Raw genomic sequence first — 12,858 nt, forward strand, 5'->3', positions numbered from 1 at the left:
TAAAGCAAGGGTTTATATTTGTGGCAGAATATACCAACAAATTCGAGGAGCTGTGTCATTTTTCGAGGATTTGCCAAGGAGCACCGGAAAGTTATGAGGAGTGGAGGTGTCTCAAATATCAAGATGGTCTTTAAGATGATATAAGAGAGCTGTGGCACCTCTGGAGATCAATAATTTTGCTGAATTGGTCAACAAAAGCCAAGTAGTTGAGGAGTGCTCCAAGAAGAGCTCGACGGCAAGGGACAGTCGAAGAGGTTTCTACAATAGAGGACGAAAAGGTCTAAATTTCAAGAGGGGCGGCTACACCCCACAAGTCCACCAAGGTCAAAACAACTACCGAGGGAATGGCAACTACCAAGGAAATAGGAAAGGGAAGCAAGTAAGGGCATACTCGGATGACTTGAGGAGTTTCAAGTGCAAGTTACCAGGGCATAAGGCCATAGATTGTCCACGTAGGAGGGTTCAGGATACCGGAGGAGCTCGGTGGCAAGGTCGTGTATTCACCCTAACGGCAGGTGAAGCTGCTAGGTTAGAGACTCCGAATCGAGGTAAATGCGAAATTAGTAATCAGAATTTTACTTGCCTTACGTGATACTGGAATGAACACATTCATTTATAGTCTATGATACTTGCCTTGCATGAAGTGGTTGAATAAATAAGTTTGTGAGGATAAATTATCAGAGTGACTGATAAACCCCATTTGTAGGGTTTATCTTATGCCTCATTTAAGGGATTTTATAACCTTTTACCCACATTTATTCAATGAAATAGCATGGTTTTATAAATTCTCCTTTAATTATGCTTAAGAGTGAAAACATGCTTTTTAGGTCCTTAATTGTTTAATCTTGATTTACCTTTAATTCCATTAGATGCCTTGATATGTTTGTTAAGTGATTTCAGATTTAGGAGGCAAAGATTGGATCAAGGAAATGAAGGAAAAGCATGTAAAAATGGAGAACTCATGAAGAAATGAAGGAATCGCAAAAGCTGTCAAGCCGACCTATTCGCACTTAATCGACCATAACTTGAGCTACAGAGGTCCAAATGATGCGGTTCTAGTTGCGTTGGAAAGCTAACATCCACGGCTTCGAAATGACATAAGATTTGCCATATTTGCATCACGTTTAGGGGGGCATACACGCACCGATTTGCACGTGAATTATTAAAAGCAAATTAGTGGCTAGCAAATTCTAAAGCCTTGTTGGTCCAATCCAACTCATTTCTAATGCTATTTAACCCAAGGATTGAAGAGGGAAGAGACATCTAGTCATTAGTTTAGTTTTATTATGCTTTTAGTTAGTTTCTAGAGAAGAGAAGCTCTCTCTTCTCTCTAGAATTAGGAGTAGGTTAGATCTAGATTAGAAATTCTTAGATCTAGGTTAATTTCATGCTTTGATTTACTTTTCCTTTTGCAATTCTTCTTCTTCTACCTTTCCTCTCTCTAGTTTAGCATTTAATTCATGTAATTCTCTACTTTTATGTTGATGCATCTTTGTTCTTCTATTTTCATTTTAATGTAATTTATGTTTTTATGTTCTTTTATTGTTCATTTGATTTGTTGTTGTTTGATTTCTTGCAATTGAGTAGTGTAGATTTACTTTTCTTGCACTTTTTATTATGCTTTTCTTTTATACCTTCTAAGTGTTTGATAAAATGCTTGGTTGGATTTTAGTATAGATTTTGTACCTCTTGGCTTCGGTAGAGTAATTAGTGACGCTTGAGTTATCTAATTCCTTTGTTGATTGACAATTAGAAGTTGCTAATTGATTTGGATACCACTAAAGCTAGTCTTTCCCTTGGGAGTTGGCTAGGACTTGTGAAATCAAGTTGATTCATCCACTTGACTTTCCTTCATAGTTAGAGGTTAACCAAATGGTAGCAATGGACAATTGTGGTCACAATTGAGGAGGATAACTAGGATAGGACTTCTAGTTCTCATACCTTGTCAAGAGCCTCTTTTAGTTGTTAGTTTATTTTCCTTGCCATTTACTTTTCATGTTTCTCATTTAAATCCCCAAAAATACCTCATAACCAATAACAAGAACACTTTATTGTAATTCCTAGGGAGAACGACCCGAGGTTCAATACTTCGGTTTATAAATTTAGGGGTTTGTACTAGTGACAAACAAATTTTTGTATCAAAGGATTATTTGTTGGTTTAGAAACTATACTTGCAACGAGAATTCATTAGAGAAATTCTAAACCATCAAAAGTCCAATCATCAAAATGGCACCATTGCCGGGGAGTTGCAAAGGTGTTGTGTTATTGGTTATTGTATATATGTGAATATTGTGAATAGCTTGATTTTTAGATTGCTTGCTAGTCTTTGCTAGTCTAGGACTTTGTTTCATTATTTTTCTATTAACTTTTGAATTTTATTTTCTCTTTTCATTATGAATTCTCACTTTGGCTATGAGTGTGATTACAATTATGTTGTAGGAAATGAGAGCTTCAATGAGGATATGTATCAAGGATGGGACAACCAAAAGTGGGAAGAGCCATATGCATATGATCAATCTTCATGGCAACAACCTCCACCAATGCACTATGAAGAAGAGACATTCTATGATGCATATCAATCCAATGGCTATGGTGAATCTCCTTGTGACTTTCAAGAACCACCACCATATGCCTATGAGTCATATCCTCAACATGAACCTCAACCATACTCATAAGCCTATTTTCACCAAATACCTTCATATGACCTTGATCCATATCCACCATACCAACCACCTTTTAAACCATATGAGCCATACATGGAACCACCATTCCAATATTAATTCTCCCAAGAACCACCTCACTATACACCACCACCTTGTCAAGAAGAACCACCTTCCTATCATGAACCCTTTCTCCAAGACATTGAACCCTCTTATCCACCCCAATCCTCAATTGATGAAACCCTTAGCCTTATACTTCAAGGGCAAAGAGAAATGAAAAAGGAGACAATAGAATTTGTGGCTACTTTGACCAAGGTAGTAAGCATTTTAGTCTCCCAATACTTGAGCACTCAAAGCACTCCCATGGTCACATGTGGAGAATTAGTTAAAGAGCATAGCATGAAGGAGTGATTGGAAACCCCGGTGGAGAATGAAGGATGTTATTTTGTATTAGAGCAATTGGAGGAGCCTATGATTATTGAAGAAGAAGAAGAAGTGGTTGAAGACTTAGGAGATGCGGAACCTCCTTGGGAACCTAGAGTTGAAGAAAACCTCTCCAAGAAGAGTGAATTTGGTGTTGAGGAGGAATGTGCACAACCTCCAAAATAATTTTTGAATGAAGACTTGGAAGGAGTGGAGCAAGAATTGAGTTCCCTTGGTGATGAAGATCATGCATCCAACCTTCTTGGTGGTGAATCCTTTGAATTTGACGAACATTCTCCCAATGAGATAGAAAGCAATGTGGAGGTAGATTTTTCTCTTCCTCCCATTTATGATTTGAGTGATGGAGAAGAGTTGGATGAAATTGATGAACAAAGGGTTGAAATTGAAGAAGTTTGTGAAGAGGTGGAGGTAACCAAGGAAGAACACAAGGGAGTAGAGCTTACAAGCACATTGGAGATACCTCCCCCTAAGCCACCACCATCTATTCTTTCATTCAAAAGGGTAAATTCCTTATACTTAAGCTTTATTATTCCCCTTGAATATGGTTTGCTTGAGACGGATGGTCAACTTAGACATATTTGTGGCTTTAAGAGTAAAAGGGAGATGGCTAGTGGTTGGAAACATTATTCTAGGCTCATTATGGTTGCATGTTCAAAGCTTAATTGCAAGGTTTGGTGTAGAGCTAGATTGTTTGGGTCTAGGAGAATGTTTGGTCACTTTATTGAGAATTCTAAGGTCATGCCACCCAAATAGAATAATGATAATCAACTCAAAGATGGGTGTGACAACAAGATATGGGATCCGGGAATACATGAGGATCAATTTTGGGAGCCCATAATCTATGAAGAACTCCATCAAAGCTTGGGAAAATTGAACTTGAAGAATGAATCTTATTGAAAATGCAAGCATTGGTGGGTGTTCAAGGATGGTTTCAAGCACAAGCCACCTTGATGGAGCTCCCCATAAGTCCAACTTAAGGACAATAAACAAAAGTGCTAGGTGGGAGACACTCTACCATGGTAACTTCTTTTTATTTTCTCTTTTTGTACATATTGGTAATTAGTTTAAATTCATATTTTTTGTTGATTTGTTGAGTATATTTGGTAGTTTAGTATGTTAAATAAGGTTTTATGGTGTTTTGGTACCTGTTTGGAGGTTTGGAATGCTTGGATTGGTGCAAAAACATAGAAAATTTTGAAAAAAAACAGAGCACCATCCACGCGTACGCGCACTGCACGTGTACGCGTGCATCAAGCATTTTCACCTACCCACGCGCACGCGCTATGTACGCGTACGCGTGGATACCAAATTTTCATTTCTCCATACATTGACCCGAGAGTTGTGCAAGTGTTGAGCGCGCATTGTGCCTTTCGCACAAACCAACTCGCGCGTATGCGTACATGACGCGTACGTGTCACTCTCGAAATAAGCCATCGACGCGGACGCGCCATGCGCGCGTACGCGCGGATGTCCTTTTTTCAACACATCTCTTTTCTTCTTCTCTTTCCATTTCTTTTCTTTTCCTTTCTTCTTTCCTTCTTCTACCCCTCATCTAACACTCCCAAACACCATTCATAACCATTTATTTTAGTTAGTTAAATAGTTAGTTAGTTAGTTGATTAGTTAGTTAGTTTCATTTTCATTTCATTTTCTATTTTTTCGTTATAAGTGTTGGATTATTAATCTTGTTTACTATCTCCTGCTGCTGATAATTGATAGGTTGTTAGTTTAACATCCATTTTTTTTATTTCAATTGTTGGATTCTATTATTGAGGTTATATTTTGCTACTTGGTTTTGAGTTTTTCATGCTTACCTTTTAAGGATACCAAGTGATGAGAATTGCCTTCGAGCTTGTAACTCTTCTTAAATTGCATGATTTGGCCAACATGTGATTTGAACCCTATTATTTGATTAGGCAATCTCTTGATATTAGATGTTGAGCATTTACTTTAATACATTGTGTTTCATAATTATATGCATCCATATGCTTTTTAGCTTGAATGCTCTCATGCTTCTTTAATGCTTGTTTTACCTTACAAGCTTACTTAAAGCATCTCAAGCACACTAGAATAAGTGAAGTGCATGCTTCTTTAGTGACATAAGTTTTTATGCTAATGTGTGTTCTAAAAGGGTGCAATTTAGAATTCACACATTGCTATTTTCATTAATGTCACACTAATTCACTCACTCAATTCTAGTGAATTACCTCATTCCAGCAATGTATGCTTCCTTGCTTTTGTATTTTCTTCTCTTATGGTGTTATATTTTTGTTTTTTCATGATTGACGCACCACAAGCAAAATGGAAGTGGAAGAAAGAACGCGCAGCAACCGGTTGATCTACCAGCTGAAGGTAGCAATCTAGAGAGTTGCCGTACCCCCTTGCTTATCTTTGAGTGCACCGAGGACGGTGCAAACTTTTAAGTGTGGGGAGGTCGTCCGACCGATCGGCGATTTTGGGTGACAAGTTTCTAATTCCAACACTTTTGCATTTCATTTTAGGTTTTTAGGATTTTTACTTGCATTTTCTTATTTTTGCATATATATACACAATAAGCTTAGTCAAAATGATGAAATTTTTCGAGAAATTATCTATAGGGCACCAATTGATTTGAGTGAAAATTTTTCATAGAACTTGCTTGAATTATATATATTGTGGATCATGTTTTTGAGCTAAGAACACAAGCAAGTGAGATTTGAGCCTAATGGTGTGGTTACATTATATAGCCACTTATTTTTCCTTCTTGTGTGCATTATTCTCTTTCTATGATTGTAATCTTTGATTTGTTTGATTCTCTATGTCCATTATTTTGTGTATTCATACATTTATATGATTGAAGCCATCGTTTCATTTAGCTCACTTACCCAAATAGCCTTACCTTTTATCTTCCATTGTTAGCCAATTTGAGCCTACGATTAACCCACTTGTTCTTAATTTAGCACATTACAAGCCTAAAGCGGAAAACAATAAATGTCCTTATTTGGATCTTTGATTAGCTTAGGCTAGTGTGTGTGTATCATTCAAGTGTGGGAACCTTGGGACATTGGGAGAATAAAAGGGTAGTTTTGTATTTTATTGTAAATATTGGGAATATAATTGGGTGCATGCTCATGTTTTAAGCAAATATAAAACCTTATGCATTGATGTTTTTGTATATATTGCAAAGCAAAAGAAAGAAAAATTAGAAAGACGAAAGAAAAAGAAAAAAAATATGGAAAAGAAAAGAAAAAAAATAGAAAAAGAAAAAGAAAAGAAATAAAAAGGGAACAAAATGCCCCAAAGCAAGTGAAGCTCAATAAAATCAATGCATATGTGTTGTGAAATGAAAAGAAAATGCATGAGCATATGAAAAAGTGAAAAATGGGTAGTTAGATTAGAACTTAATTGTATAGGATGTCATAGGCTAGGTGGGAAGTCTAAGCTTATCAAAGATTCAAATTTCAAGCTCACTTAACCATATATGCATCCTACCTTGACCCTAGCCCCATTACAACCAATGAAAAGACCTCATGATACTTGTATACATGCATGAAATAAATGTTGATTGTTAGAAGAAAAACAAATCTTGGAAAGCATGATTAGGGGAGAATTGAGTGAATCAACCCTACACACTTGAGCGAATAGAGTGCAAACACATCCGATGAGGGTTTGATGCTCAATTACATGTTTTCACCTATGATCGTCATTCTTCATGCAAGTTTGTAAAATTATTTAATAGCTCAATTCAATTGTGGTTTGGCATGGTTGTTAATGCCTTTAGCCCTTGTGCATATATGCTTCTTGGACATTGATTTATTTTGACCAAGCAATTGCATTCATGTAGATAATTGCATATAGTTTAGGTTGCATTTAGTTAGATTTCATTGAATAAATGTCGATACCCTTTGCTTTCTCTTGGTTTAAGCATGAGGACATGCTTGGTTTAAGTGTGAGGAGGTTGATAAACCCCATTTGTAGGGTTTATCTTATGCCTCATTTAAGGAATTTTATAACCTTTTACCCACATTTATTCAATGAAATAGCATGGTTTTATAAATTCTCCTTTAATTGTGCTTAAGAGTGAAAACATGCTTTTTAGGTCCTTAATTGTTTAATCTTGATTTACCTTTGACTCCATTAGATGCCTTGATATGTTTGTTAAGTGATTTCAGATTTAGGAGGCAAAGATTGGATCTAGGAAATGAAGGAAAAGCATGTAAAATAGAGAACTCATGAAGAAATGAAGGAATCGCAAAAGCTGTCAAGCCGACCTCTTCGCACTTAATCGACCATAACTTGAGCTACAGAGGTCCAAATGATGCGGTTCTAGTCGCGTTGGAAAGCTAACATCCAGGGCTTCGAAATGATATAAGATTTGCCATATTTGCATCACGTTTAGGGGGGCACGCACGCGCCAATTTGCACGTGAATTATTAAAAGCAAATTAGTGGCTAGCAAATTCTAAAGCCTTGTGGGCCCAATCTAACTCATTTCTAATGCTATTTAACCCAAGGATTGAAGAGGGATGAGACATCTAGTCGTTAGTTTAGTTTTATTATGCTTTTAGTTAGTTTCTAGAGAAGAGAAGCTCTCTCTTCTCTCTAGAATTAGGAGTAGGTTAGATCTAGATTAGAAATTCTTAGATCTAGGTTAATTTCATGCTTTGATTTACTTTTCCTTTTGCAATTCTTCTTCATCTACTTTTCCTCTCTCTAGTTTAGCATTTAATTCATGTAATTCTCTACTTTTATGTTGATGCATCTTTGTTCTTCCATTTTCATTTTAATGCAATTTATGTTTTCATGTTCTTTTATTGTTCATTTGATTTGTTGTTGTTTGATTTCTTGCAATTGAGTAGTGTAGATTTACTTTTCTTGCACTTTTTACTATGCTTTCCTTTTATGCCTTCCAAGTGTTTGATAAAATGCTTGGTTAGATTTTAGTATAGATTTTGTACCTCTTGGCTTTGGTAGAGTAATTAGTGATGCTTGAGTTATCTAATTCCTTTGTTGATTGACAATTAGAAGTTGCTAATTGATTTGGATACCACTAAAGCTAGTCTTTCCCTTGGGAGTTGGCTAGGACTTGTGGAATCAAGTTGATTCATTCACTTGACTTTCCTTCATAGTTAAAGGTTAACTAAGTGGTAGCAATGGACAATTGTGGTCACAATTGAGGAGGATAACTAGGATAGGACTTCTAGTTCTCATATCTTGTCAAGAGCCTCTTTTAGTTGTTAGTTTATTTTCATTGCCATTTACTTTTCATGTTTCTCATTCAAATCCCCAAAAATACCTCATAACCAATAACAATAACACTTTATTGTAATTCCTAGGGAGAACGACCCGAGGTTCAATACTTCGGTTTATAAATTTAGGGGTTTGTACTAGTGACAAACAAATTTTTGTATGAAAGGATTATTTGTTGGTTTAGAAACTATACTTGTAACGAGAATTCATTAGAGAAATTCTAAACCGTCAAAAGTCCAATCATCAGTGACGCAGTGGAAGTGCGGTGATTTTGAATGACTTTAAGGCTATTATGAGGTGAATAAGGAGTTTTAGGATATGAGACTATTTCACGGGTTGATGAATGATCGAGAAATAAAAAGTGTGAGTATGTGATTTATGTTACAATGTATTGACTTGAACTAAAGTTTTCAGATGTCGATTGTTAAAGATAGATATTGTTGACATCGAGTGATTGACTATTATGTTGAGTTACCTTAGTAATGGCTATGTCCATGAGAACAGAAGATTTAGATCGAATTTAGAGTAATGGATTAGTAGAAGTTAGTTTGGGGGTTAATTTGGCGAGATTGAAATCGGGTGAGTTATTAAGCGAAAAGCTAGATGGGGCTAATGGTGCACCAAATAAGTTATGGCAGTGCTAAGGCTGAAATAGTTCATGGAAAGAAAGGAGTTTTAAAAGTTTAGATTCCTTCGAGGATTAACAGGAGGTTGAGGAAATGGAAGTTGAAGTAAGGAAGAGCCACTCACATGTATTTTCTGTTTTAATGATCAAAATTTTCGAGGACAAAAATTCTTGTAAGGTGGGTAGGATGTAAAATCCAGCAAAATACTAAATATTTAATTGACAACTAATAAATAAATTATATGAGAGTGAAAAAACATTAGAGATTTAATATTTAGAATTTAGAGAATAAAAATATTTAGGGTGCGAATTAAAACACTTATCTTAAAGGTTTTGGCCCAAAATTGGACCAACGGACTAAAGAAATAAAATTAGGCCTTACCGAGCCCAACCCCCTACATATATACCCACATTTAATGAGATTTCATCTACCATTCTCCCCATTTTATAAGAGAGGTTCGAAATTACGAGAAGAGAAAGGAGAGAAGAGAAAAGAGAGAAGAGAAAACCCTAGCCACCCTCACCTTCAATCTATCGTAACTTTTGCTACGAAGCTTCGATTAATGAGTCATTTGTGGCCATGCATTCGTCTCGACTTCCTTTTCATTTCTATCTAAGTATTGTTGTGAATAACTCGAACTCTCAGCCCCAATTTCTCATTCAATGATGAAATCGCATTTTTGGTTTGGGTATTGAGAATTGTTGATGATTTTGATGTTATAGGGGTCCTCTAGCTTATGTTCTTGGTAGTATCCATCACTAATTTTAGTGGCTTATGTTCTTGTTTATTTCAGTGTGAATGTTGAGGTTGTCTTGAGAAATTGATCAAACAGGTATTGAATGATTATAAAGGATAGAAAATCGATAAATGTATGTTGAGGGAGCTTAGAAGTGGTATTGGAATGGTTTTGAATTGAATTGGAATTGGAATTGATGAAAATGGTTATGCAGAAAATTTTGGGTAAAAATGGATTTTTGACGAAAATCGATGGACATAGCTTGACCCTCGGACTTCTAAATTCTGTGGAACTTGTTTTAAATGAAGAATGTACGGAAAATAATTTTTACTAAAAAAGTTATGAACGTTTGAAAATTTGGTTTCAAAACTGAAGTCTGCAGAAGTTACAAAAAACTGAGGTCATGTGTACGCTTGATGGGTGAAACAGAAATGACATGATTTCGTGCAAATCTCATGCGCACGCACAAAAATGGAGTTGCACGTACGCATGAAGCATGCGTACACACAACCCGCATTTCTAGAACTGAAATGTTTTTCGTGCACGTACCATGCGCATGCACAAAAGGAAACTCGTGCGTACGCATGAGGTTTGTGTATGCACGAATGTCCTGATTTGCTAAAAATGTGATTTTTAACTAGTTTTCCTATTCCATTATACTCTTTCACTTCTGTAATCCTTATTTGAGATCCAATGACTATTTTTTATGATTTCGAATGAATCTTATTCCTCTAAACCATTTTCTTAACTTTTTAAACTTCTGTAAATCCTATAATAAGTATAGAGGATAATGAGAATGATATAATATGATTGAATGATGAGACTGAGTTGATTCGAGGGGATAACGAGAATGAGTTGTTATGATTGAATGATGAGATTGAGTTGATATGAGTGAATGAAAAGAATGAGTTACTATGAGTGAATGATGGGGCTGAGTTGATATGATTGAATGATGAGAATGAGCTGATATGATTACATGATGTGAATGAGTTCATATGATTGGATGAGGAGAATAAGTTTGATTGATGTTTGAGCTTCTAGGGTAGATGCAGGGATTGTGGTTTTGTACTGCTTGCTCCCAGTTGGCATTTGAGCTTCCAGGATGGACGCAAAGATTGTAGTTTTGTCCCGCTTGCTCCCGGTTGGTATTCGAGTTTTTTGGTTGGAGGTGGGGCGGCAGTTTCATCTCGCTCACTGAGAGGCAAGTTGAGGATGAAGAATTCACTTTCTTATATTTTGAGGGATGTGGGGAAGGTGGTAAGGCACTTATCCCCCGATTTATTCCCCTGCATTCTCGTTTAATTGTGTTTTAAAGGATGTGGAGAAGGTGGTAGGGCACTAATTCCCTCGATGTTTGAAAGTGGTAGGGCACTAATTCATTCGATATTTTCTCCCACATTCTCTCTCTGTCTATAAGGTGGTAGGGCACTAATCTCCCGATATATATGGCACGACCTCACTAGGGAAAGGTGGTAAGGCACTAATTCCCCGATAAGATTCCCTGGTGTTTGTCTCTAGGAGAAGGTGGTACGGCACACTCCCCAGATTATAGACCTCCTAGAGATGCACAGCAGAGAGACAATATCCGGATTAGCTTCCGGATGTATCGGGTTCTGGCATTTTAACCGACACATGAGCTCATGGCCAGTAGGACAGTCATACATCATTTGCATTTGAGTGTATTATTTGGGTGTGTATTTTGTATTTGGCTTGCCTTGTTAAATAAATGTCTCTATATATTAATTGAACTAATTGCCTTACCTGTTATCTCTATTTGTGTATTCCTTGTATTGTCTTGTATGTGTTTGCACAAATGAGAGATCTCTTATGCTGGCGGTGGTGACGCTGAGGGTTGTTCTTGATGAGATGTGGTGATTGATGTTTGAGGAAAAATTGAGAATAAATTGATAACATTGAAATTAAGTTTTGATATTGAATTATTGAAATTGAAAAACTATGATAATGAGAGAGATGATAGATTGTATTAGGGAGAACTGAGATTGAGAGATCACTAATATATTTGAGACTTAGTTTATTTACCTTGTTCGGATTAGAAAAAACCCTTGGCTTGAACCCTATTGAGAATCCCGTAAAGGATGATGTTCTCACCCGTTTCGGGAATTATTACTTTTCAGATGCAGGTCCTGACGCTTCTTAGTGAATGGGAGGTTTATCTGGCAGGACAACGAAAAAGACCTTTTATTCCACTTTGATTTTAGACTCTCTCCTTCTTTTTTGAATACTTATGTATGTTTCTTTAACCTTATCCTTCCTTCGAGCTTTTGATTATCTACGTTTTTCGATGCGCTTATGTTTACCATCGAGTGTGAATGATTGACGAATTGTCTTATTCCTTGAAGTTTTAAATCTTTTCACAGGCTTCTAGTATAATATTCCTTTTTATAATTAAGTATTTATATCACAGCTTGAGTTGTAGCACCAAACCATAATTGAATTATGACTTAAGTATAAGGCAATGAATGGTAGGGTATTATAGCTGCTGCAACTACCATTCCTCCTGGAAATCCGTTGCGCCACCACCACTATATGTGAAGGGGAGAAGAAGAAGCTACAAGATGCAAATTTTGCAGCAAGAACGAGTCTATCTAAATGTTAGGATTAATGATTTTTGGAATTTTTTATTTAGAGATTTTAGTTTTTCTACATATTAAATTTTAATAATGAAGAAAAGTACCACATAAACAGAGATAGTTAACGTTTAGTCATTTTTGTCAAATTCTAAAATTATTTAGAGATTTTTTTTTTTACCAAAGATAGGAGACTCGAACCCGCAACCTCTTAATTGAGTATGGGGAGACTATGTCATTTGAGCTATTACTCATTTGTTAATAACGTCTTTTAAGTACTATTTTATCATCGTTTAAATTTTTCGGGTACTAATTTGATAGTTATCTCTTCTTTTTATTCACTTTCTTTTTCTTTTATTCTTTCAGAGAAGAATTAGGTAATTATAATACCATATTTTGTGCTCAATTATTAATGCTGGTTCAATTTTTTGTTTTTAAAAATTACTTTTAGTGCTTGTTTGGGCGCTATTAACTTATTAAAAAGGATCTTTTTCAATAATTTTTTTTATTTTTAGCGTGTTTGGTAAATTTTTAATAATAAAATTAAAAACAGTAGAAAAATAAAAAAATATCTTT

Source organism: Arachis ipaensis, chromosome B06 (genome assembly GCF_000816755.2).
Source record: "Arachis ipaensis cultivar K30076 chromosome B06, Araip1.1, whole genome shotgun sequence".
NCBI lineage: Eukaryota > Viridiplantae > Streptophyta > Magnoliopsida > Fabales > Fabaceae > Arachis > Arachis ipaensis.